We start from the raw sequence: 25,299 nt of genomic DNA, 5'->3' as shown, positions 1-25,299 counted from the left end.
CTTGTAACCTTTGCAAGGTTAGGGGGAAGAGAAACCCGGAAGCTTTTTTTTTTCCTTCTTTCCGGTAGTGAGTTTGCTGCACTTTCCGGCCCCCCTCTAGATTCTGACCCCTGTTTCCCCACCAATGTCTCGGGTTATTGAGCTCACCTCCCCTTCCAGCGCCGATGTGTGCACTCGGAGCCCTGAGCGTCCCAAGTCTCCCCGCTGTTGTCTGTGTGGCATGCACTCCCCTTGGAGCACTGGCGCGCAGACCCTGGGGCTTCTGCGGCTCGGTCCCGCGACTTGGCTTCCACGCGGTGGGTGACCTTGTTCTCCCAGTAGGTCCTCCGATTCACGGCTGCTCCATCCAGAAGGGTTTCCCCTGCAATTTTTATTTGGTTCTTTTTTCTGCGGCTACCGTAACTACCCTTTTATTAAACTAAATTTTCCCGGACTATCAGTGCGCGCCCTCACTATTCTGCCATCTTGGCTCCGCCCCTCTTTTCCTCTTTCAAGGATGTTTTTAAGTCTTTATTGATTTTATGGATTTTCTTTATACTGGTGTTCCTTTAAAATCACTATGGAAAGGAAATTATCTTTTCTGGATTTTAGTTTCTGAAAATTTCACATGGTTTTTCATGTAATATTAAGGAATAATTGTTCACTAAAAATTGTCACATTTTCTTAGCATTGTATTTTTTTTTTACAAAATTACTCTATCCACTTAGAGTTGCCACCATATCATTTTTGTCATAGCATTTAAATTCTTTTTTTCTTTTGCCTTTGAATTTAATGCTATCACTCATATAATTTCAGGTTCTTAGGTATACTGGTTCTTGCATTATGAATATGTGGCTTTTTCATTGTAGGTTTACAAGTCGCATGGAAATTTTCTAGGTTATCTTGGAATCTTTCCTGTACATAGTATCTCTGAATGGTCTAACATCAATATAGCTTCATGCTATCAGAATCACACAATTTTTTGCTATTTGGAAGTTTTTAGGGATCTCCAAATTTATCATTACTGTTGACATTTTCGATAGCATTATGTTTTTTAACTTTAATTTAATAAATATAAATTTCCAAAGTACAGTTTATGGATTACAATGGCTCCCCCCCATAACGTCCCTCATTCCTGCAACCCTCCCATATCCCGCTCCCTCTCCCATTCCATTCACATCAAGATTCATTTTCAATTCTCTTTATATACAGAAGATCAATTTAGTATATATTAAGTAATGATTTCAACAGTTTGCACGCACACAGAAACACAAAGTGTAAAATACTGTTTGAGTACTAGTTATAGCATTAATTCACATTGTACAACACATTAAGAACAGAGATCCTACATGAGGAGTAAGTGCACAGTGACTCTTGTTGTTTATTTAACATGTTGACACTCTTTTTTATGGTGTCAGTAATCACCATAGGCTCTTGTCATGAGTTGCCAAGGCTATGAAAGCCTTTTGTGTTCGCCGACTCCAATCTTATTTAGACAAGGTCATAGTAACAGTGGAGGTTCTCTCCTCCCTTCAGAGAAAGGTACCTCCTTCTTTGATGGCCCATTCTTTCCACTGGGATGTCACTGCAGAGGTCTTTGATTTAGGTCTTTTTTTTCCAGAGTGTCTTGGCTTTCCATGCCTAAAATACTCTCATGGGCTCTTCAGCCAGATCTGAATGACTTAAGTGCTGATTCTGAGGCCAGAGTGCTGTTAAGGACATCTGCCATATTTTACATGAGGAAATTTTTATGTCAGGGTTCTTCTTTTGGGTTACATTATCTTTACTCTTGTGATATGCAATCATTTTAAAAATATGATTTAAGACTATTTTCACTAAATCTCTTTGTTCAGTTGACACTTAGTAATTATTCATACCAAACTGCTCAGTTTTATCCTAATCACAATTTATCCAATGATATGAACATCACTTTTCATTTATTTTTATTTGATTTTATTACTGTCACAATTTTATAACATCAGTCAGTATCTAAGTTGTAGGCTAGTGTTAGCATTGTGGGTTACTATTTTTACTGAGAGTTTATTAACTCAAGGAAAGTGTCTAAGCTTTCCTGTCTACTTTAAAGTGCACATTTTTTCTGTACTACCTATGTTCAGTATATTCTTTCCCCCATTCAAGTTCTTTCCCTTCACTGCATCTGGATTGTGATGAGATTCAATTTAACATTGGAATTGAAATATTCCACAGTGTCCTTCTAGATACAGTTGTCTTAAAGTTTTCTACTGATTTACGGAGTGATGTTTTCTTGATTGAAAATCCTGAAGCTCTATATTTATTCTTAAATAAAATTGTGATTGTTTCTTTTTTAAAAGAATTATTTATTTGAAATGCAGAGAGAGAGATTGAAAGAGAGCAAGAGAGAGAGAGAGAGAGATATCTTCCCACCCTCTGGCTCACTCCTCAAATCATGGTTGTGGCGACGACTGGATCAGGAACTAGGAGCTACTTAAAGATCTCCCACAAGGGTGTAAGTGTCCGAGCATATGGACCTTTTCCACTGCATTCCAAGGTGGATTATAAGGGAGCTGGATCAGAAGTGGAGCAGCCAAGATTCGTTCTATTAAGGGTTCTAACAAATTACTCATTCTATTGAGAGTAATCACATTCTATATTATTAATGAGAACATGAATTGATTTTACCTCTGTCATGTCATAATTACGATTGCCTGTGTATGCTATTAGTATAACAGTTTTTCGCAATATTAACACTGTGAATGTGTGGCCATCAATGTTAGCTTTTTCCTGTGTGATAATGAAATCACGAAAAATTCTGTGATTTACAATGACATCTTTCATGACGAGTTGATCAGAGATTTCTAGATGTGGCGTAGTAATTCATGCTATGATCAGAGATTTCTAGATCTGGTGCAGTAATTCTTGCTGTGAAATTCATATGTTGATTATAGTCTAAAGATAATAGATAATTCATAATAAATTATTTATTTGTATCTTCTTATAGCTATTGTTGATATTTAGTCTTAATTTACAATATTCAAACCTATGTTATAATATTAGTTCCTTTTGCATTTCAAAATATCGCTATCACATGTATATTATCATTACTCTACTATCAATTTCTCCCAATTGGTAGACTAGCAATCTCTACCAATGCTAGAATAGTGAACCTGTGACCATCTTGGATGGCCTTCTCATTGAGACCTCACCTAGCGGAGGGTATTTCTCTACATTCTTCTGAAAATGTTGATGTTCAAATTTTCTTTATTATTTAAAAATCTGAGGAGGATGTAGGAAAAAAGGGAGAGAGAGACAGAGACAGAGACAGAGAGAAACAGAGAGAGAGACAGAAAGAGAGAGAGATCTTCCATCTAATGGCTCAGTACACATAGCTGCACCATCCAGGTTTGGACCTGACCAAGTCCAGGAGCAATGAAATCCATCAGGCTCCCATGTGGGCAGTGCCATGCAGTTAAGTATTTGAGTATCATCTGCTCCCTCCCAGGCACACTAGAAGTGATCCGGATCCAAAACAGTGGAGCTAGGACTCAAATGGGAACTCTGATATGGGATGCAGTGGGATGTCCAATGCATCATTTTACCAACCTGTACACATTTTCGTAGACAAAAGTAATTCTTTTCCTTTTCAAGGTGATTCATTCTTTGCCTTCTCTGTAGTTTTAAAGGACTGCAAATCATCTTTATATATTTTAAATTAGCGAGTATACTTCTTGATACACATTTCTTTAATATTTTCCTGATAATTGTACTGAATTTAACATTTTGACTTATTTGTTGTCATCTAATTATCATTTATCTCTATAATTTTTAAAAATTTATTTATGTGAAAATCAGAGTTACACAGAGAGAGAAGGAGAGGCAGAAAGAGAGAGAGAGGTCTTCCATCCTCTGGTTCACTCCAGAATTGGCTGCAATGGCCAGAGATGCTCCAATCTGAAGCCAGGAGCCAGAAACTTCTTCCGGGTCTCCCACCCAGGTCAGGGGCCCAAACACTTGGGCCATCTTCTACTGCTTGCCCAGGCCATAGCAGAGAGCTGGATCAGAAGTGGAGCAGCTGGGACTTGAACTGGTGCCCATATGGGATGCTGGCACTGCAAGCAGCATCTTTACCTGCTGTGCCACAGAGTCAGCCCTGAAAGATTTATTTTTAATTCCCTCTTGAAAATCATAGTATGGAACACCCTGGGATATTATATCTTTAAAATGAGTAATGACATGTATTCATGATATTCTGAAAAGGAAAATTCATTGCAGTAATAGCTCCTGTGGGCTAAATCTATTTCATTTCTGTTTTTGTAAAAAGTTTTATTGGAATACAATCCCATCTATTTACCTATAGCTTACTCATATTTTAGATGACAGCAGAGGCACTATAGTCCACAAAGTCAAAAATACTTACTACCTGGCTCTTTACAGAAAAGTTTGCCACACTAGGTTAAGATTAAAGATCTTTGGGGGCCGGTAGTGTGGCTCACTTGGTTAATCCTCCACCTACGGCGCCAGCATCCCATGTGGGCACCAGGTTCTAGTCCCAGTTGCTCCTCTTCCAGTCCAGTTCTCTACTGTTGCCCGGGAAGTCAATGGAGGATGTCCCAAGTACTTGGGCCCCTGCACCCACATGGGAGACCAGGAGGAAGCACCTGTATCCTGGCTTTGGATCAGCATATTTCCAGCTGTAGCGGCCATTTTGGGGGTAAACCAATGAAAGGAAGACCTTTCTCTCTGTCTCTCTCTCTCTCACTGTCTAACTCTATCTGTCAAAAAAAAAAAGACTAAAGATTAAGATTAAAGATCAAAGATATTTGGATATGTTCTTGTAGGTTTTATCCAACATTCAGAAATGTTTACAGAATATGTAACATTGTAGGCAAGCCCTCAATAAATTAATTTAAAGGTCTATCATTTGAGCATTCATGCATTGGAAACAAAACCCAGAAATCCCATAACTAGTCTGTTGTTTTGTCAAAACAATACCCATTATGTTTTTATATTATAAATATAATACATTAGAAAAGTTCTTATCAGAGGTGTGCATATGACTCCACAATATCCAGGGTTTTGTGTAGGATCTAATTCCAGTGAAGTTCTTACAAGATAGAAAGGATGCTATGTTTCAAATTTGAATAGATCTTACTAAATTACCATCTAAAAGAATGTATTAATATCATTAATTAATAGTGTATGAGAATAACATTAACCTCACATTTCCAGCATATTTGATTGAGTCAAATCAATATGATCAGAAAAAATAATTTTTGTTCACTGTATATTTTGTTAGGATCTATTTAGTTATGTGAAAGTTACAGAGGGAGAGGGAGAGACCCAGAGAGAGAGAAAGCTTCTACCTACTGATTTACTTCTCTAATGTCCTCAATGACCAGGGATGGGCCAGGCTGAAGACAAGAGCCAAGAGCTTCCTCAGGGTCTTGCACATGTGTGTCAGAATCCCAACAGCTGGGCAAAGTCTTTCTTCTTTTTAGGCCATTAGCAGGGAGTTGGATCAGAAGTGAGCAGCCAAGACACCTACTGCACTCATATGGGATCCTGGCATCACAAGTGGTGGCTTTACGTGCAACACCACTAGACCCTTTGTTAAATTTTTTAATGGTTTAAATTCTTTATCTTTTGCAGAACTTCATAGTACAAATTACAAATATCTGCAGATGTTTCTACTTATTTGTTCTAGCTTAATTTGCAACTTGTGTATAGTGAATTATAATTCTTAAAAATATGGGAGCCGTGATGAACTAAACATGTTGTAGGCTTTTTTTTTTAAATGAAATACATTGTTCATACCCAATAAAGTTCATATTTTTCAAAATTTTTTCAGCTGTTAAGCTGTTTATGTTTTCATTGAGTCAAATTGTATGAAAATCTTTGCAACTCATTATTTGATTTGCTTGAACTTAGATCAAAATATTTGATATTTCAGTATGTTTTATATATTTGAACTTCTGTGGCCTCAGGCCTCCTTCTTTTGTAGTAAGGTATGGTGAGCACTTGAGAGAGAGGGTTATGTATTTGTATGTGAATTCTTAATATAAATATATAACTGTTTTTTTCACTTCAAGTTCCTAAGTGGTAATTCACAAATATGGTTATATAATAAATATGGGTCTTTCAAGTCTTCGGATCATTTACGAATAATGAATATGTACTTCCAGCATGTAACGCTTACTTTTCTTGTACTTATTTATATTTTGTAAACACCAAATATCTCAACTAACTGTATTCTTATTGAGTTAATTTTACATGCTTATTTAATAACTGATACAAAAGACTATAATTTGTAGGTTGAGATAGAAGCACAACAAATGAAGACTGAATCCACCACTTGAGATCTAGAAAGTTACAGGCACTGTATTTGCTTGCATACAACAGAACAAAAGATTTTATTTTACTAAAAATAAACATATAATCTTGTTACGTTTGAAAAAAGCATTTTCAGACAAGCTCCTTAACTGACATCTGCCTTCCTCTTTATTTCTACTTTACTAAATAGGCATGGAAGGGATCTTACCATTCTCCAATCCTCCCACTACTGGCTCTTGCCAGGAACCATGTATTTGTAAAGCAAAAGTACAACCCCATCTGAAAGCATAAAATGTAGCAAAAAATGGAATCTTTCTTCTGTAATGGAAGCAAGTGGGAGACATCTTCAAGAAACCATGAGTTCCCCCTCTTCCTGAACTGGGAGGGTTTCGCTGTTTATTTGTTCATGTTCTATCAACTTAACAATGTCTGTGGATGGCACCACCGCTCAATAGACTAATCCTCCGCCTAGCAGCACCGGCACACCAGGTTCTAGTTCTGGTCGTGGCACCAGATTCTGTCCCGGTTGCCCCTCTTCCAGGCCAGCTCTCTGCTGTGGCCCAGGAGTTCAGTGGAGGATGGCCCAAGTCCTTGGGCCCTGCACCCAACGGGAGAGCAGGAGAAGCACCTGGCTCCTGGCTCCTGCCTTCGGATAGGTGTGGTGCGCCGGCTGCAGCGCGCTGGCCACGGCGGACATTGGAGGGTGAACCAACGGCAAAAGGAAGACCTTTCTCTCTCTCTCTCACTGTCCACTCTGCCTGTAAAAAAAAATGTCTGCAGCAAACAAATGAAACAAATGAGAGTATCATTCACAACCCACATTTCACATTATATCAATTTATGGGAGACAAATTTCAAAGGATATTTTTGTCCAAAAGTAGAAATCATTACCGAAATTATACTTGAACTTATAAAATGAAACACTCTAAAATTTTGAAACTGTATTTAAAATAAATATCCAGGGTAATTTTTACAAACTGCATTGCAGTTACTCTGGGTAAATATAAGTCCTATGATTACATAGCCTACATTTTCAGAGTCAACACAAAACCAGAATTTTAAACTGCCACGTACAGAACAGTGAATCCCTTTCAGGAAACAGCCACTGGCAGTGAGGCCGGTGGCAGGGGCAGGCCTGGAGAGGAGTGGGAGCAGGGAGTCTCTGGGACCAGGCCCGCAGCACCCACTTCCTGCACCTGGGGAATTTGCTGGCAGAGCCTGGCAAGGTCACAGTGCCCCTGCAGCTGCCTTGATCTGCTGGGAGGCTACCATGCCTGGGCCACACCCATGCCACCGAAACCGAATCTCAGAGCATGGACCCTGTTGCCTACCTTAGCACCATCAGCTCCTACCTCCCATGTTCCTGGCCCATAGGCGGTTGCTAGCCCAGGGCACCACATGGGTCACCCTGCACAAGCTGTGAGGAAAGCTTGGTATGAGACAGTGTCATGAGTTTTAGTCTGATGCGGCCCAGAGTAGAGGGTTGTCTGTACACCGCGAGTCACCCAGAAGCAGAAAGTCCCTGAAAGGGGTTTGCGGATCTGCAGTCTAATCAGGGTTTGCCTCCAAGGCCTCAGGAAGTAGCCAAACCTTACGGCTGATCAGAGCCATGGACTCACTCCAGTGAGACCCGGTCAAGGGCAAGGGGAGGAACCTCCAAGTACTGCTGGCCACACTGCCCACAGTGCTGTGTGACCTGGTAGCCGCCTGACTCCACGGTGCTGCTTCTGAAGAGGTAGTGCCCGTACTCCATGCTGTTTGTACATTCTCCATTTCAGCCTCTCATATCCTCCTTGAAATGAACCGTGGAGCTGAAGGACACCTGCTCCAAGTTCCAGAACCATGGCTCCCAGTCCCTCTTCTGAGGCTACAATGGTCATGGCTGCACATGGGGCTCTGGAGGCTGACAAATGTTATTTGGGTTGGGTGTGGCCATCAGTGGGGTAGAAGAGGGACGTGGGCTCCCAGTACCACTTGTCCTCTTGTCAGCCCAGGACGCAAGGAGAAAGGGTTCACAGTCTCTCCTGCTGTTCTTTCTCCTCCTACATGGAGGTACCCACTGTGTGGGGCCTGTCACACTGCCCGTGCTGTAATGCTCAGGACCATCCGTGCATCACTGACGGGTTTTCTGAAGGAGAAAGCACAGGACTGCTGAGAAGCTGAAGAGGCTGCTGCTGAGACCAAGGCAGGCCGCCATGGTCTGGAGGAAACCTGACCAAGGCATCTCCAGGCTGGGGAATGCGGAGGCACCTGGGAGACTTCATCCAGAGCTATAGTGTGGAGAGGAAGGGAGGAAGGGACCCTTTGTGGCAGTGAACTGAGAATTCAAGGGACCCAGCCTGGCTGCAGGGTCCCTTCTGAGCCCCCAGCCCCACATGGGAGAGGCCTTCACTGCCCAAAGGCCTGGAACAGCAGTCAGGATCCGGGCTCCTTGGTGAAGCCCTGTGAGTGCCATCAGAGTAGGATTCTGACCCCGCCACCCACTCTGTCTCAAGCAGACTGAAAAGGGAGGGACTTTCAGTTCCCAGAATGCACAACAGCCATGATGTGCTGTCCACCTTGGGAACACTGATCTAATACACAACCCAGTCTAGTATGACTGTTGATAGGAAGAGGGTATGTTTCCTTCTTCCTAGGATGGATTGAGATTAAATCAAAGTAATTTATTTACTATAATATTTAGTCTTAGATGTGGGGAGCAACCCGGACTAGACTGAGTTACTGGAATTAAGACTTATTCTATGCATCTGCTCTCCCACAATATGGCGCTGGGAGAGAAGTAAACAGCTTCTACACAGCTGCCTCCAGTTCAGCTAATAAACTGTAGGACTTGCTCCTGATTGGAGGAGAGCAGCGTACTCGGCATGTGGGCAGCTGAGTTAGGATTGGCGGAGGAGGACTATAAAGGAGGAGAGAGATGGCATGCACGGGGAACATCTAAGGGGAACATCTAGCTGAAGAAACACCCGTGCAGCCCCCGAGAAAGCCGGCCGGCGGTGTGCCACTCCCCTGCGGAAGTGGGGAATGTGGCCAGGGGGAACTGCCCTTCCACGGAGGTGGAAGGGACAGTAGCCAACCCGGGAAGAACCAGCAGCAAACCCGGGGAGGGCCGAGCAGACGAAAGAACAGCACAGGGTCCTGTGTCGTTCCTCCACGAAGAGGGGGAGCGACATAATGGTGCCGTGACTCGGATCTGAAGCCTAGGCAGGGTTTAGTGTCGTTCCTCCATGAAGAGGGGGAGCGACACTTAGATAATTAGAATTTTTTTTGATTATACAAAAATTGCATATGTGTGTCTTTTTGGTAGATTTTTGTAACAGAATGATGACAGAAATTTCGTTCTTCAAAAAAGGTCATAAACAATTAAAAATGTCTGTATACATTTAATCTTTTATCATGTGCTTTTTGCTGCATCTCTTGTAGAATTTGTAATGCTATATTTGGTTTTCATCATATCTGAGGATCACTTGTCTTTTTGAAAGGATTTATTTACTTAAAATCAGAGTGACAGAGAGAGGAGTAGACAGGGACATATATCTGCTCGTTTGACCCCTGGTGTGGCTGCAACAGCCAGGGATGTGCCAGACGGAAGCCAGGATCCAGAAACTCCATTCACTTCTCCTGAGTGGATGGGAGAAACCCAAGGATTTGAGCATTGTTTGGTGCCTTTCTTGTTCAGTTGCAGGAAACTGCATGAGAGGAATGGTGTGTCTGGGACTCTAACCAAGCACTCATAATCAGGATGCTGGTGCCCCACGCAGCAGCTTGACCCACTGCACCACCATGCCTGTCCCACGAAGATCATGTTTTCTTATCGCATTCAGGATTATAAGCTTATTTATTTCTATATCTTGCTTTATTGGAATGTTTTTCCCCTCACTTTTTTTGATGGAATAGATTTCTTGCCTATTTTCTCTTTGTATTTTTGGTTTGTTTCTTTAGTCTTTGTCAAACTATAATCTGTTTTAAATTACAATATTAAACAAAATGCTTATTCAAAACAAAATTTGGTGGTGACATATTTTACACATGTATCAAATTATAAGCTCAATAATGATATACTTTAATACTAAAGTTGCTCTGTTAGTTTACACTGTCATCTATTTCTTATAACTCATTAATATTTTCCACATTTTTATTATCTTGTCAAATATCTTTCTCTAATAAGAGACACTTAAAATTCTCTATTAAGAGACATTCCCTAAATGGTCACTATGGCCAGTGCTGTGCCAATCTGAGGCCAGGAGCCAGGTGCTTCCTCCTGGTCTCCCATGCGGGTGCAGGGGCCCAAGCACTTGGGAAACCCTCCACTGCCTTCCTAGGCTACAGCGGAGAGCTGGACCGGAAGAGGAGCAACTGGGACTAGAACCCAGTGCCCATGTGGGTGCCGGCAGTGCAGGGGAAGCATTAACCTAGTGAGCCATGGCACCAGCCCCTACTCTTCAATTTATAATAGAATAATTTGTAATTTTGCTATTGAGTTCCCTATATATTCTGATTGTTAAGCCATTCTCAGGTGAAAGGTTTGTAAATATATTCTGAAATTATATAGATTCCTTTTTTGCTTTATTTTTTCATTGTTGCACAGAAGTTCTTTAATTTGATGAAATCCCATTTGTCTAAGTTTGTTTTGTTTCCTGTTCCCTGTTCTTTGTGTATGACATAAAAAATTACTAGCCCATTACTTTTTCTTCTAGGAGTTCAGAGTTTATTTTTTTACATTTAGATTTTTAGCTTTTATTATGTTTTTCTTGTACACAGTGAGAGACAAAATCCAGTTTAATTCTTTTGGATATAATATAAAATTTCAACATCTTTTTTAAAAGCCTTTATTAACTTAGTTGACAGGTAGAGTTACAGAGAGATAGAGGAAAATACAGAGAGAAAGGTCTTTCATGCAGTAGTTCACTCCACAAATGGCCACATTGGCTAGAACTGGGCTGATCAGAAGCCAAGAGCTTCTTCTAGCTTTCCCCCATTGGTGTAGGGGCCCAAACACTTGGGCCATCTTCTACTGCTTTCCCAGGCCATAGCAGAGAGCTGGATCAAAAGTGAAGCAGCAGTGAGTCGAACTGCAGCCCATACAGGGTGCCACCCTGCAGGCAGCAGCTTTACCCACTATGCCACAGTGCCAGCCCAGAGGTTAGCTTCTATAAACCAAGTTGTCAGCAAGTCAAAGGGCTATGTTTTCAATATCAGATAGCAGAGTTCTCCAGAGTTCACTGTATTTAAACACATACATAATGGGTTATTGAAAATCCATTATAATTAAATATCACCATGAGTAAAATATATATTGATTAAAACTGAATACTACTAGGAGTGAATTACTGCTGCTAAGATGAGCAACTATAAATTGTAACAAATTCATCTTTTAGGACTTTACATGATTAAAAAACAAATAACAACAAATATAAACAATAATTCTGTATGACATTTCTTACTTGATTAAATGTGGTGATTCATTAGCAATTCAAAGATATCTATTATATTTACCAAAGATTATTTTTTGCTCTTGTTCATCTTTTTTACCTAGAAACCTTTCATTTAAGGCATAAAAATCATGTATTTCATAAATATATATTTAGGAAATACTGATTCTTACTACCTTACCCTCCCTCCTGCCCATACTTCTATCCTTCTTCCTTCAGCCTCTCCTAGTCACATTCTTATTTTTTACAAAGAGCTATTTGTAATTAATTTTATACTCATAAGATTAGCCTTACACTAAGTAAAGAATTCAACAAATAATATTAAAAAAAAACTGTCCCTCAACAGTTGAGACAGGGGCTGTCCAAAAGCATCACATCTCAAAGTGGCAATTTCTCTTTTATGTATTAACTTTCAGGTTCTTTATTAGTTATCACAGACAAGGGAGAACATATTATATTTGTCCTTGGGGAGTGGATTATTTCAATAAGTATAATGGTTTTCATGTGCATCCATTTTGTTAAAAATGACAGTATTTCATTTTTTATCACTATAGTATTCCATGGTGTACATATACCATAATTTTTTATCCAGTCTTCAGTTGACAGACATCTGGGTTGTTTCTATATTTTAGCTATTGTGAAATGAGCTCCATTAAACATGAGGGTACAGATATATATATCATATACTGATTTCATTTTCATTAAGTAAATTTTTTTTAGTTTTTTATATTTATTTATTTATTTGAAAGTCAAAGTTACACAGAGAAAGGAGAGGGGGAGAGGCAGAGAGAGAGAGTAAGAGAGAGAGAAGTCTTCCATTTGATGGTTCATTCCCCAGATGGCCGTAATGGCTAGAGCTGCACCGATCCAAAGCCAGGAGCCAGGAGCTTCTTCCGGGTCTCCCATGTGGGTGCAGGGGCCCAAGGACTTGGGCCATCTTCCACTGATTTCCCAGGCCATAGCAGAGAGCTGGATTGGAAGAGGAGCAACTGGGACTAGAACCCGGTGCCCATATGGGATGCTGGCACTTCAGGCCAGGGCATTAACCTGCTTAGCCACAGCGCCATTGTTTAGTAAATTTCAAGATGTGAGATGGTTGGGTCATATGGTAGGTCTCTCTCTATATATAGGCATTTTCACCTACATACATGGACACAAAATCTTAATTTATCTTTAGTAGTTTATAATGCACTTTTGATTCTCAAATCTTGAGAAATATAACTATTTCTTTTCTAGCAGCTGAATATGATAATTGTACAAATATGTCTCAATGACATATATATACTTCAAAATGTTGGCTACTAAAATTTTGTGTTTAAATATAATTTTGTAGATGAACAATGATAGAAAAAATGAAATAATGGAGGTGTCTAGACTGCATTTTTCACAGAATAGTTGTTCAACAAAAGACCTTTAAGTGTGATGCTATTCACTGATACTTTATTAACATTACCTTGAGTAAGGAGGGGAAAGGAGAGGGCAGATTTTTTGATATTTGTCTGTTTTCAGTTCCCTTTTAAGATGTTATCCTGGTTCTAAGACCCTTATTATTTTGTCTGAGTTATAATTAGATGAAGAACTTTATTTATATGTGTATCCAAGACTTCAATAAAGAAAGTCTAGAAACTGAGAAAAAATCTGTTTAAGGCAAACAAAATAATAAATTTTCTTGTCTGCTAGAAAGCTATAAAAATACATTTGTTTTACCTGTACATTTTTTCTTGTAGGCCATTTTTGTGTGCTGTGACCATAAAATTAGTGGATTGAAAGGGATTTTATTTTAATAAATTCATTTTTGTGCTTGATTTGCTAGGTTAAATTTGTTAGCTTTTTGTTTATTTTATTATTGTTCTACAATTCTTACTGGACAGAACTTTTTTGTTTCAGAATATTTTCATAGTATGCTGAAAACATTATGGATTGAGGCAAGATTTAAACAGAAAGCATTTGGGCTGGTAACTACACATTATATTTTTGTTAAATTAGCATGTGATATTTTAGCGCCTTGTTTCATTTGGATTGAGCTGTCTGATTAAGCCTGCTGGAAAGTACCAATATTTAGAAGTTCATATTCTTTTTAAAATATTTATTTATTTGTTTGAGAGGTAGAGTTGCAGAGAGAGAGAGAGAAAGAGAGAGAGAGAGAGAGAGAGACAGAAGGTCTTCCATCCACTGCTTCACTCCCCAAATGACCCGAAAGGCCAGAGCTGAGCAACTCTGAATCCAGAAGCCAGGAGTTTCTTCAGGGTCTCCCATGCAGGTGTAAGGACCCAAGCACTTGGGCCATCTCCCATTGCTTTCCCAGGATATGAGTAGAATGCTGGATCAGAAGAGGAGCAGCCAGGACATAAAATGACACCTATATAGAATGCTGGCACCACAGGTGGAGACTTATCCTATTATGCCATAGCACTGAACCCTAGATGTTCAAATTATTGCAAAAAAGCTAGAACTTTTTTCCATTATTGTTTAGAAATGTGTTAGACGTGCCACTGTGTTCCTCGTTCCTTTTTCATGATACATTTTAAACATAAATATATCTTATTTTATTTGATTTTTAATAAATGTTCTGTTCCTTTGTACTTGATACGATTTCCTATTCAATATTTTTCATATCAATAATCTAGATAAGAATATAATAGTATTTTATTGTGTAAATCTTACTTTATTTTATCCTATGTAAGCTTTCCATTCTGCAGCTTTGTAAATCTCAGTTCATTCAGACATCCTGAAAATTATTTTAGACTAATGTTATACTGATGAAGAGGTGGTGATTAAACGTATTAAAAGCAGAGAGTTTATGTACTTCATATGAAATAGACTTATGATAAAATCAATGTAACTGTTACAGCTTATTGAAAATAAGCTGTAAATAGAGGCTTGAATACAATAGACAATAGGAATATTCACTAGTAGTAATGCAGCTGGCAGAAGGTTTTATTCCTCATGTGAAAATTAACTCTTTATGAATTGCATGTAATGATTCAGATTAGATTTAGCAGTGCCATTTCCCAGTTCTTATCATTGGGATGAGTGAACTGACAAGGCATTTTTGGCAATTAATCTTCATAAGTTTATTATTGCCTATATTCCCCCATGTGACAACATATCAGAAGTGGAAGACATTATAGTAAGAAATTAACCAAACTTTATGCCAAAAGTGCTTATATAATTTTTCAGGCAGAATATCATGTTTTAGCCATCAGATGCCTTTAGTCATTGGCTTGTTACTGTGTATTCTGTCATACCCATTGAACTAGATTTTAGCCTCAACTGCATATTGGGGATGAAAAGTGAAAAGATCTTCATCTGCTTTCAAGAAACTTGCAATCCAGTAGAGAAAACAAACATATTTAAGCGTATGTAATTGAACAGAGTAATCCTTTGAAATGCAGATACTTTCACTACTGTGTATTATGTTGTGGAAGATGCTCTTCCGAGTTTGAGTGTTCTTCTGTATAATTGTGTGGGTTTTGTCTTACAATTTTCTATGTCTTTTGAGGTGATCCTGGGTTTTTCTTTTTTTTTTTCTGTTATGATATATTGGATGATTTTCTTATGTTGAATGATCCTTAAATTCCAAGATATTACACTAATATATACAATTTTATATATAATATATAATACCTTTTTGTATGTTAATTGTGTCTCCTAGAATTTTCGTGGAAGATTTTCATTTTTAATATAAGGGACATTGTTTTACTGTTGCTTGATATCTTTGATTTTTATATGAAGATTGTATTGCCTCATTGTTTTAGTGAAGTGTTCCTAGCTACTTTTTGAAGGGTTTGCCACAATTGGTGCTGATTCTTCAAGGGTACAAAGAGATTAGTTGTTTTTATAAATTTACTTATTGATTTGAAAGGCAGTTACAAAGAGACAGAGGAAGAGAGAGAGAGGTCTTCCATCTGTTGGTTCACTCCCCAGGTGCCCAAAATGGCTGGAGGTATGCTGATCTGAAACCAGGAGCCAGGAGCTACTTGCAGGTCTCCCATGCATATGCAGGGACCCTAGTACCTGGGACATCTTCTACTGCTTTCCCAGGCCATAGCAGAGAGCTGGATCAGAAGAGGAGCAGCCAAGACTCAAACTGGTGCCCATATAGGATGGTGACACTGCAGGCTTAACCCCCTCTGTGACAGCACCGGCCCCAGACTAGTTATCTTTATGTAAATGAAAAAAAGGTGTTATAGTGAAAAAAAATACATTGATACTGTTTGTCTATGTATTGTTCACTTGTGCTTTTATTTAGTTTACTAATGAAAAATCTCTCAATTTTGTTAAAGATAAAAATGATTGTCTAAAGCCCTTGTCTCTACTGTTGAGAAGCAGTGTTTGTTTTTTCTCCTTACTATTTCTTGAACTCTTAGAGTAGGGTTAATCTTATGAATATAAAGTAAACTGAAAGTAGATAATTGTAAAAATTGAGAGATGGATTAGGAGAGGAAGGAGAAGAAAGGCTGGGAGTGTGGGCAGGAGGGGTGATAGGGTGGGAAGTGTCACTATGTTCCTAAATCTCTATATATGAAATACAAGAGATTTGTTTGAATTTAATAAAATATAAAATAGAATGTCAATTTATACATTCTGAAAGATAATCTTGCTGGATGTAGAATTCTTGATTGCCTGTCTTTTCCTTTCACTATTATGAATATGTCATCAGTTGCTTTCTAGCCTCCATGGTTTGGGATGAAAAGCCAGGTCATAATTTTATTAGGGTCAATATTGTCTTTGTGTTTTCAAGATTCTACTTCTTTCTTAATATGTTATCAGCTTGCTTACAATTTGTCTAAATGTGGATCTCTTTGACTGTATCTCACTTGTAGGCTGTTTTGTTTCTTGGGTGCTTAGATTTATGTTTTTCAATAAATTTGTGCTATAAATTTAACATTCATTCAAATCAACTAGCCTATGTTTATCTCACAAATGAGTACTCTATCAGTCTGATCAATTACCATAATATCCTTGTTCATCAACCATCAGTACCATCATCTTCCTTCAGGTTTCTTTAGCAGTTCTCATTCTTAGTTTCTTTTTTTAAACTTTTATTTAACAAATATAAATTTCCAAAGTACAGCTTATGGATAACAGTGGATTTCCCCCCCACCATAATTTCCCTCCCTCTCAAAACCCTCCCATCTACCACTCCCTCTCCCATACCCTTCATATCAATATTCATTTTCAATTATCTGTATATACAAAATATCAATTTAGTATATATTAAGTAACAATTTCAACAGTTTGCAGCCACACAGAAACACAAAGTATAAAGTACTGTTTGAGTACTAGTTATAGCATTAATTCACATTGGACAACACATTAAGGACAGAGATCCTGCATGGGGAGTAAGTGCACAGTGACTCCTGTTGTTGACTTAACAAATTGACACTCTTGTTTATGGCGTCAGTAATCTCCCTAGGCTCTTGTCATGAGTTGCCAAGGCTATGGAAGCCTTTTGAGTTCGCCGACTCTGATCCTATTTAGACAAGTTCATAGTTAAATTGGAAGTTCTCTCCTCCCTTCAGAGAAAGGTACCTCCTTCTTTGATGTCCCCATTCTTTCCACTGGGATCTCACTCACAGAGATCTTTCATTTAGGTTTTGTGTTATTTATTTATTTATTTATTTATTTATTTTTTTGCCAGAGTGTCTTGGCTTCCCATGCCTAAAACACTCTCATGGGCTCTTCAGCCAGATCCGAATGCCTTAAGGGCTGATTCTGAGGCCAGAGTGCTGTTTAGGACATCTGTCATTCTATGAGTCTGCTGTATATCCCGCTTCCCATGTAGGATTGTTCTCTCCCGTTTTGATTCTATTAGTTAGTATTAGCAGACACTAGTCTTGTTTTGGTGATCCCTTTGAATCCTAATCCTATTATTATGATTAATTGTGAACTGAAATTGATCACTTTGACTAGTGAGATGGCATTGGTACAGGCCACTTTGATGGGATTGAATTGGAATACCCTGGCACATTTCTAACTCTACCATTTGGGGCAAGTCTGATTGAGCATGTACCTAACTGTACATCTCCTCCCTCTCTTATTCTCTCTCTTATATTTAACAGGGATCACTTTTCAGTTAAATTTAAACACCTAAGAATAATTGTGTGTTAATTAAAGAGTTCAACCAATGGTATTAAGTAGAATAAAAAATACTAAAAGGAATAAAATAGTTAGTTCTTCCTCAACAGGCAGGAAAAGGGCTGATCAAGTCAATGTTTCTCATATTGTCCATTTCACTACAACAGGTTTCCTTTTTCGTGCTCGGTTAGTTGTCACTGATCAGAGAGAACATATGGTATTTGTCCCTTTGGAACTAGCTTATTTCACTCAGCATGATGTTTTCCTGATTCTTCCATTTTGTGGCAAATGACTGGATTTCATTTTTTTTCTACTGTATAGTATTCTATGGAGTACATGTCCCTTAATTTCTTTATCCAGTCTACTGTTGATGGGCATTTAGGTTGATTCCAGGTCTTAGCTATTGTGCATTGAGCTGCAATAAGCATTATGGTGCAGACAGCTTTTTTGTTTGCCAATTTCATTTCCTTTGGGTAAATTCCAAGGAGTGGGATTGCTGGGTGGTATGGAAAGGTTATATTCAGGTTTCTGAGGAATCTCCAGACTGACTTCCACAGTGGCTTAACCAGTTTGCATTCCCACCAACAGTGGGTTATTGTCCCTTTTTCCCCACATCCTCTCCAGCATCTATTGTTGGTAGATTTCTGAATGTGAGCCATTCTAACAGGGGTGAGGTGAAACCTCATTGTGGTTTTGATTTGCATTTCCCTGAATGCTAGTGATCCTGAACATTTTTTCATGTGTCTGTTGGCCATTTGGATTTCATGTTTTGAAAAATGTCTATTGAGGTCCTTGGCCCACCTCTTAAGTGTGTTGTTTCTTTTGTTTTTGTGGAGTTTCTTGATCTCTTTGTAGATTCTGGTTATTAACCCTTTATCTGTTGCATAGTTTCCATTGGTCTATCCATCTGTTTCTGTACCAGTACCATCCTGTTTTGATAACAACTGCCCTGTAGTATGTCTTGAAATCAGGTATTGTGATGCCTCTGGCTATGTTTTTGTTGTACATTATTGCTTTAGCTATTCAAGGTCCCCTTTGCCTCCATATGAATTTCAGCATCATTTTTCCAGATCTGAGAACAATGTCTTTGGTATTTTGATTGATGTTACATTGAATCTATAAATTGCTTTTGGGGAGAATGGACAATTTGATGATGTTGATTCTCCCAATCCATGAGCATGGAAGATTTTTTTATTTTTTGGTATCCTCTTCTATTTCTTTCTTTAAGGTTTTGTAATTTTCATTGTAGAGATGTATGACTCCATGCGGTAAGTGAATTACAAATTGTTTGATTATTTTTGCAGCTGTTGTGAATGGGATTGCTCTTAGAAGTTCTTTCTCAGCCGTGGCATTGCCTGTGTATACAAAGGCTGTTGATTTTTGCACATTTTTTTTATTTTATATCCTGCTACTTTGCCAAACTCTTCTATGAGTTCCAATACTCTCTTTGTAGAGTTCTTTGGGTCCCCTAAATAAAGAATCATCTCATCTGCCAAGAGGGATAGTTTGAGTTCTTCCTTCCCAATTTCTATCCCTTTCATTTCTTTTTCTTGCCTGATGGCTCTGGCTAAAACTTCCAGAACTATATTGAATAGCAGTGGTGAGAGTGGGCATCCCTGTCTGGTACCAGATCTCAGTGGAAATGCTTCCAACTTTTCCCCATTCAATAGGATGTTGGCTGTGGGTTTTTCATAAATTGCTTTGATTATATTGAGGAATGTTCCTTCTATACCCAATTTGCTTAGAGTTTTCATCATGAAAGTGTGTTGTATTTTATCAAATGCTTTCTCTTGCATCTATTGAGATAATCATATGTTTTTTCATCTGCAGTTTGTTAATGTGGTGTATCACATTGATCGATTTGCAAACATAGGAATGGTTTAGAACTTTAATAAGAGCCCTCTGTAGGCATTTGTGTAGTCTTCTTCTTAGCTTTTCAAAACAAAATTATCATAGACTAAGTGGATTAGAAAACAGAAGTTTATTTTCTAATGGTTTTGGTAGTCAGTCTATGGTAACGGGTCTTTTACTGGCTTGCACACAGATCTTTCTTGTTACAACCTCAAATGACATTTCTTCCACGAATGTGTGAAAACAGAACAGACACACACACTCTCTGCTGTCTTCCTAGAAAAAGACTAATTCTGTTGGATTATGGCTACATCCTTATGACTCATTTCTTCTTAGTTAGTTTTTTTTTTTTTTTGATGGGCAGAGTGGACAGTGAGAGAGAGAGACAGAGAGAAAAGCCTTTCTTTTGCTGTTGGTTCACCCTCCAATGGCCGCTGAGACCGGCGCACCGCGCTGATTCAATGGCAGGAGCCAGGTGCCTCTCCTAGTCTCCCATGGAGTGCAGGACCCAAACTCTTGGGCCATCCTCCACTGCACTCCCTGGCCACAGCAGAGAGCTGGCCTGGAAGAGGGCCAACCGGGACAGAATCCGGCACCCCGACCGTGCACTTACTCCTCATGTAGGATCTGTCCTTAATGTGTTGTACAATGTGAAGTAATGCTATAACTAGTACTGAAACAGTATTTTACATCTTGTATTTCTGTGTGGGTGGAAACTAATGAAATCTTTACTTAATATATACTAAATCAATCTTCTGTATATAAAGAGAATTGAAAATGAATCTTGATGTGTATGGAATTGGAGAGGGATCAGGATATGGGAGGGGTGCGAGTGGGAGGGAAATTATGGGGGGGGAGCCATTGCAATCCATAAACTGTACTTTGGAAATTTATATTTATTAAATAAAAGTTAAAAAAATTAAAAAAAACATTCCTGCACACTTGGTCCAGGTGCTCATTTTTATGTGAGAATGGAATTGTTGGTTTTCAATAGAATTAGTCTGTCCCTTATGGAAATGGCTTGGGACTAATATGGGGAGATTTTGGAATATTCTTAGAATTGAGGAGAAATCTTGGTGATAGGACTCAAATTTCAAGAGGTATTCACTTATTCATAGAGTGAACATAATTTATACCATATTTTTTAGTATGTCAGCATTTTACTTTCTTAAATATTTATTTAAAAAAAAGAGTTAGAGAGAAAAGACAGAGAGGGGGAAAGAGAGAAGATTCATCTGCTGGTTGATTCCCCAAATGGCCACAATAACCAGAGCTGAACCTATCCAGAGCCAGGAGCCAGGAGATTCTTCTGGGTCTCCCATGTGGCTGCAGGGGCCAAAGAAAATAGGCCATCTTCCTCTGTTCTCCCAGGCACAATAGCAGGCAGCTGGATCAGAGGTGGAGCAGCAGGGACTCAAACCCATGCCCTTATGGGATGCCAGCTCTGCAGCCTGAAGCCTTAACCCACTGCACCACAGCACAGGCCCCAGTGTGCAAACATTCTGACCATAATAACTTACATGAGGTCAGGTGTAGGAGTTTCCTCTTGTGGTGAGCACTAAGCAAGTTTTGGACTGTGGAGATTTTTGGTTTGGGGTTTTGGTTTAGGGAAATCCAAACTTATACTTTGGAGGAAGGGAGTGGAAGACCTGAATTGAAAACTATTCCAAGTCCCAATTCTCACTTCCTTTACTGAAATTCAGCCACGTTTCTGAGTAAAAACTTCCAAGGTTATTCTAAGCATCTATAAAATGTACAGGTCTGAAGGTGTGGATACTTACAGTTTTTGAAAGTCTTCTCATTGTTTTTATACAGGAAATGATTTTTCCCAAATGTTTAGAAATTTCTCTATTCAGTGTTACTGTTAATCACATACCTTTTCTTTACACTCAAATTCTGTCCGCTGTCACAACTGGTGCATCTTAACTCTGTTGGTCTTATTTCCCCCATCTTTTTATTCTCACTGTCACTGTGCTAGTTGAAATAACAGTTTTTCATTTTTTTCTGGATGGTGTCACAGTAGTGTTTAATGTGCTTTCTCCCTTCTGATTTCTAAAAAAACAATTCTGTCTTCCTACATTTATATATATTTAATTGTTCCTTCTAGAAAAAAAGAAGTTCAAATTTCCTTAATCTGGCATGAGATTTCTATTTTTTTTATTTTCTAATTTCCTATTTGTTCTACTTCATTGCTATTTCAGGAAACAAGAAGCAAGTTATACATTTTTTGTCATTTGTGTATGCTGGGATTCTGTGTCAGCTCTGGTGTCTTATAAGTCACTTTTCTTCAGCACTATGTATCTCATTAATTATCAAAAGACAGCAGTAGCCCTGATCTCTTTTTGTGCAAGAAAATAAAAATATATTAAAGGACAGAGCATGCAGCATAGATATTGGTAGTCTCAGCTGACTTTCCTGACCTCCCTTGGATATTCTTGGTCTTTGCTGTACAGCTGTCTTTCCCTATTACCTCCTTGTTCTTCCAAGAACACAGCAAAAGAATAATTCCACAGCTATGTTTCTACATTGATTGGGACTTGGAGTAAGAAGAAAAGTGGAGGGCTTCAGGAAGCTACATGCTATGTAAGTAAAACATTCTCAGTGAGTTTTTAGCAAAGCAGAACATTTCATCTATAGTGACTGGGATGGATTATAAGTAAATCCAGAATCTTTTGCACAGTATATCAGTTTCTGTACAATCATGAAGAATATGGCAATATTAAAAGTGCTTGTTTCTCTTTGTGTATAAATAAATTCTGAAAGGTTACTTAACATTAATAAATTTTACAGAATTACTTCATCAATTGCTTTTATTTTTAAGAAATGTCACTATTGGTTTTATGAAAGAAGGAAAAATACTTGCTATATAAGGGAAAGGAAAATCTATTCATCAAAGTGAAAAGCCTTCAGAAACTTTGGTAGAATACTGTCAATTCTTCCATGGTTGAGTTTAGATGACACTAATACACCTCCTATATTTTGTTTTGTTTCCAATTTCTTCATGTATGAACTTATTTTTTCCTTAGAACCCCAATTCTTTTGGTGTATTGAAAAGGAAAATGAGTCCTAGACTGCCCCAAATTTAAGTTATTATTAGCAAGAAAGAAATTACAAATCAATAAATACTGGTGAGCATGTGGAGAAAATATTAGCGAGTCCAGTGTTGGTGGAAATGTAAACTAGAACAGCCATTGTGGAATACAGTAAGAAAATTCCTCAGAAAGCTGAAGATCTACCATATGATCCAGTCTTGTCACTCCTGGGAAAATATCCAAATAAAATGAAATCAGCATGTGAAAGAGTTACCTGTATCCCACATTTATTGCAGTTCAATTTACAATAACTAAGATATGGAATCAGCCCAGATGCCCATCATTTGATGATTGCATAGAGAAAATGTGGTATGTGTATACTATGGAATATTACTCAGCAATAAAAACCTGAAATCCTGTCTTTCACAACTAAATGTATGCAACTGGAAACCATTATATTTTGTGAAATAAGACAGTCTCCAAAAGAAAACAATTATATGTTTACCTGTTCTATGGTAACTAACATGTGTTCTTTCTATGAAAAATTCACTACAGGTTTTGATTGAAAGATACAGAATACCCAAAGTCTTCAAAATTGTATGCTATTTTATGTATGATTTACACTCAAGTTTTCTGATACATAACTTTTTCTATGCTTTATAAAACATATATTTACAATTACCCAAAAATGACATTCTTCTCCTGGTAACATAGTAAATTAACCTGAGGTTTATGATATCACGGGGGAAGCTTTTCACATTCCAATTGATAATGACATCACAATGGTTTTGACAATATCACAATGAATTATGATACAACAATGATAGTTTAGGACATATTGTGATATTGCTATTGATTATGAGACACAATGATAGGTTTCTGATGTCACAATGGTTTTCATGACAAAAGTTCATAGTGAGAATACAATGGTTGGTTTGTGAAATCACAATTTCATGTATATGTTATCACAATATTGGCATATGTCATCATAATGCTTTTGATGACATCACAATTGATTATACAATGATAATGGTTTATAACTTTACAACTGATTTTTACAAGTTTATGGCATGACAATAATTTTTATGACTTCACAGTTGGTCATGACATCACAATGTAGTTTATGATATGACAATTTTTGGTTTATAATATTCGTTTATGGTATCACAATGGTTTTCACTACATCACAATTTATTATGACATCACAATGGTGGTTTACCACATCAGAAGTTTTATATCACAATGTTAGCTTTATGATATAACAATGGTGAATTATCACATCCCAGTTGATTATGTAATCACAAGAACTTTTACATCATGATTTATTGTGACATGTCAATGGTAATGTCACAATTATGACATGTCAATGGTAGCTTTATAATATCACAAAGTTTTTATGACATCACAATTGATCATACTATCACAATGGTAGCTTTATTTTGCCACAATATTTTAAGATTTGTATAACATCATAGTTTTTGACACCACAATTTATATGAAATCAGAAGAGTAGGTTTATGACATCATAATGGTTTATGGCATTACAATTGATTATGATACTGCAAAATGGTTATTTATGACATCACAGTGTTTTTTGTGACTCCACAATTGATTATTACACCACAATGGTTGGTTTCTGATACAACAACAATGGTTTATCACTCCCAGTTGATTACATCATAACGAGTTTTTATGCCATCACCATGGAATATTGGGTGACAGTGAAAAAAGGTCTTTTTACCTCTCACCAGGTCCTGGGCAAGAATGGACACTCCAAATCACAACACCGCCGGAAGATGGGAGGGCACCCTGGGTGAGTTGGTCAACAGCCTTCCAGGTGATGGGTGTTAAGTGCCAGCACTTTGTGGGATGTGTAGCTGCAGCTTCCCCAGCTTCAAGTTTTGTGGGGAGTAAGTCTGCCCTGGGAGCCCTTTAGGCCACAGGGCCGGATGTCCATGGAAGGCATTTACGTAAGGTTTCCACTCAGACCCACCCGGTTACAGGTCTGGCAGGGAGCAAGGGTAAGGGGTGCAGGGCAGGAGGGGGCAGCCGTGGCGGTGGAGGAATCATGTCAATTTTTGCAGTCTGACCATTCTGGGGAAGGCTTCCATGGCCAGCATGTATTATGACATCACAATGGCAGTTTTATTATGTCACAATGGAAGCTAATGGCATCACAATGATGGTTTATGTCATCTCTAGTGATTATAACAACACAATGGCTGGCTAATCACAATTGTTTTATCACTTCAACATTGAGTGTGATAGTTCAATATGGATTTATGACAACATGGTGGTATAACACCACATATGATTATGACATCACATTCTTGTTCATGATATCAAAACATTTTAGGACTTCAAAATCAATTATGGCAATGTAATGGTTGTTTAATGACAAAAATGGTACATTTATAGCATCAGGATTTGGGTATATGACAATTATTTTCATAACCTCACAATTATTACAACACTGTGATGATTTATGATATCACAACGTTCATGGCATCACAGTGTTCATGATATCACAAAGGTAGTTTATGAAATTACATTTGATCATGACACTTCATAATTGATTATGACATCAGAGCAGTTGGTTTATAAGTTACAATGGC

General features: G+C 38.2%; 1 protein-coding gene and 1 long non-coding RNA gene across 2 annotated transcripts in view; both read left to right on the top strand.

Moving 5' to 3' along the window:
* The window catches only part of LOC127489508 (uncharacterized), a 708,234-nt gene that overhangs the window by 259,669 nt on the left and 423,266 nt on the right, over positions 1-25,299 (top strand). The gene's annotated exons all lie outside the window — the stretch shown is intronic.
* Positions 21,811-25,299, top strand: part of LOC138847302 (uncharacterized) — a 93,560-nt gene continuing 90,071 nt past the window's right edge. The window contains exons 1-2 of the long non-coding RNA XR_011385064.1: positions 21,811-22,235; positions 24,436-24,497. This is a non-coding gene — a long non-coding RNA (uncharacterized lncRNA). The remainder of the gene's footprint in view (positions 22,236-24,435; positions 24,498-25,299) is intronic.

The sequence above is a fragment of the Oryctolagus cuniculus genome, chromosome 20 (assembly GCF_964237555.1).
Source record: "Oryctolagus cuniculus chromosome 20, mOryCun1.1, whole genome shotgun sequence".
In the NCBI taxonomy this organism is placed as follows: domain Eukaryota; kingdom Metazoa; phylum Chordata; class Mammalia; order Lagomorpha; family Leporidae; genus Oryctolagus; species Oryctolagus cuniculus.
The sequence above is the reverse complement of the archived record's forward strand: the minus strand, read 5'-3'. Positions and strand labels throughout refer to the sequence as shown.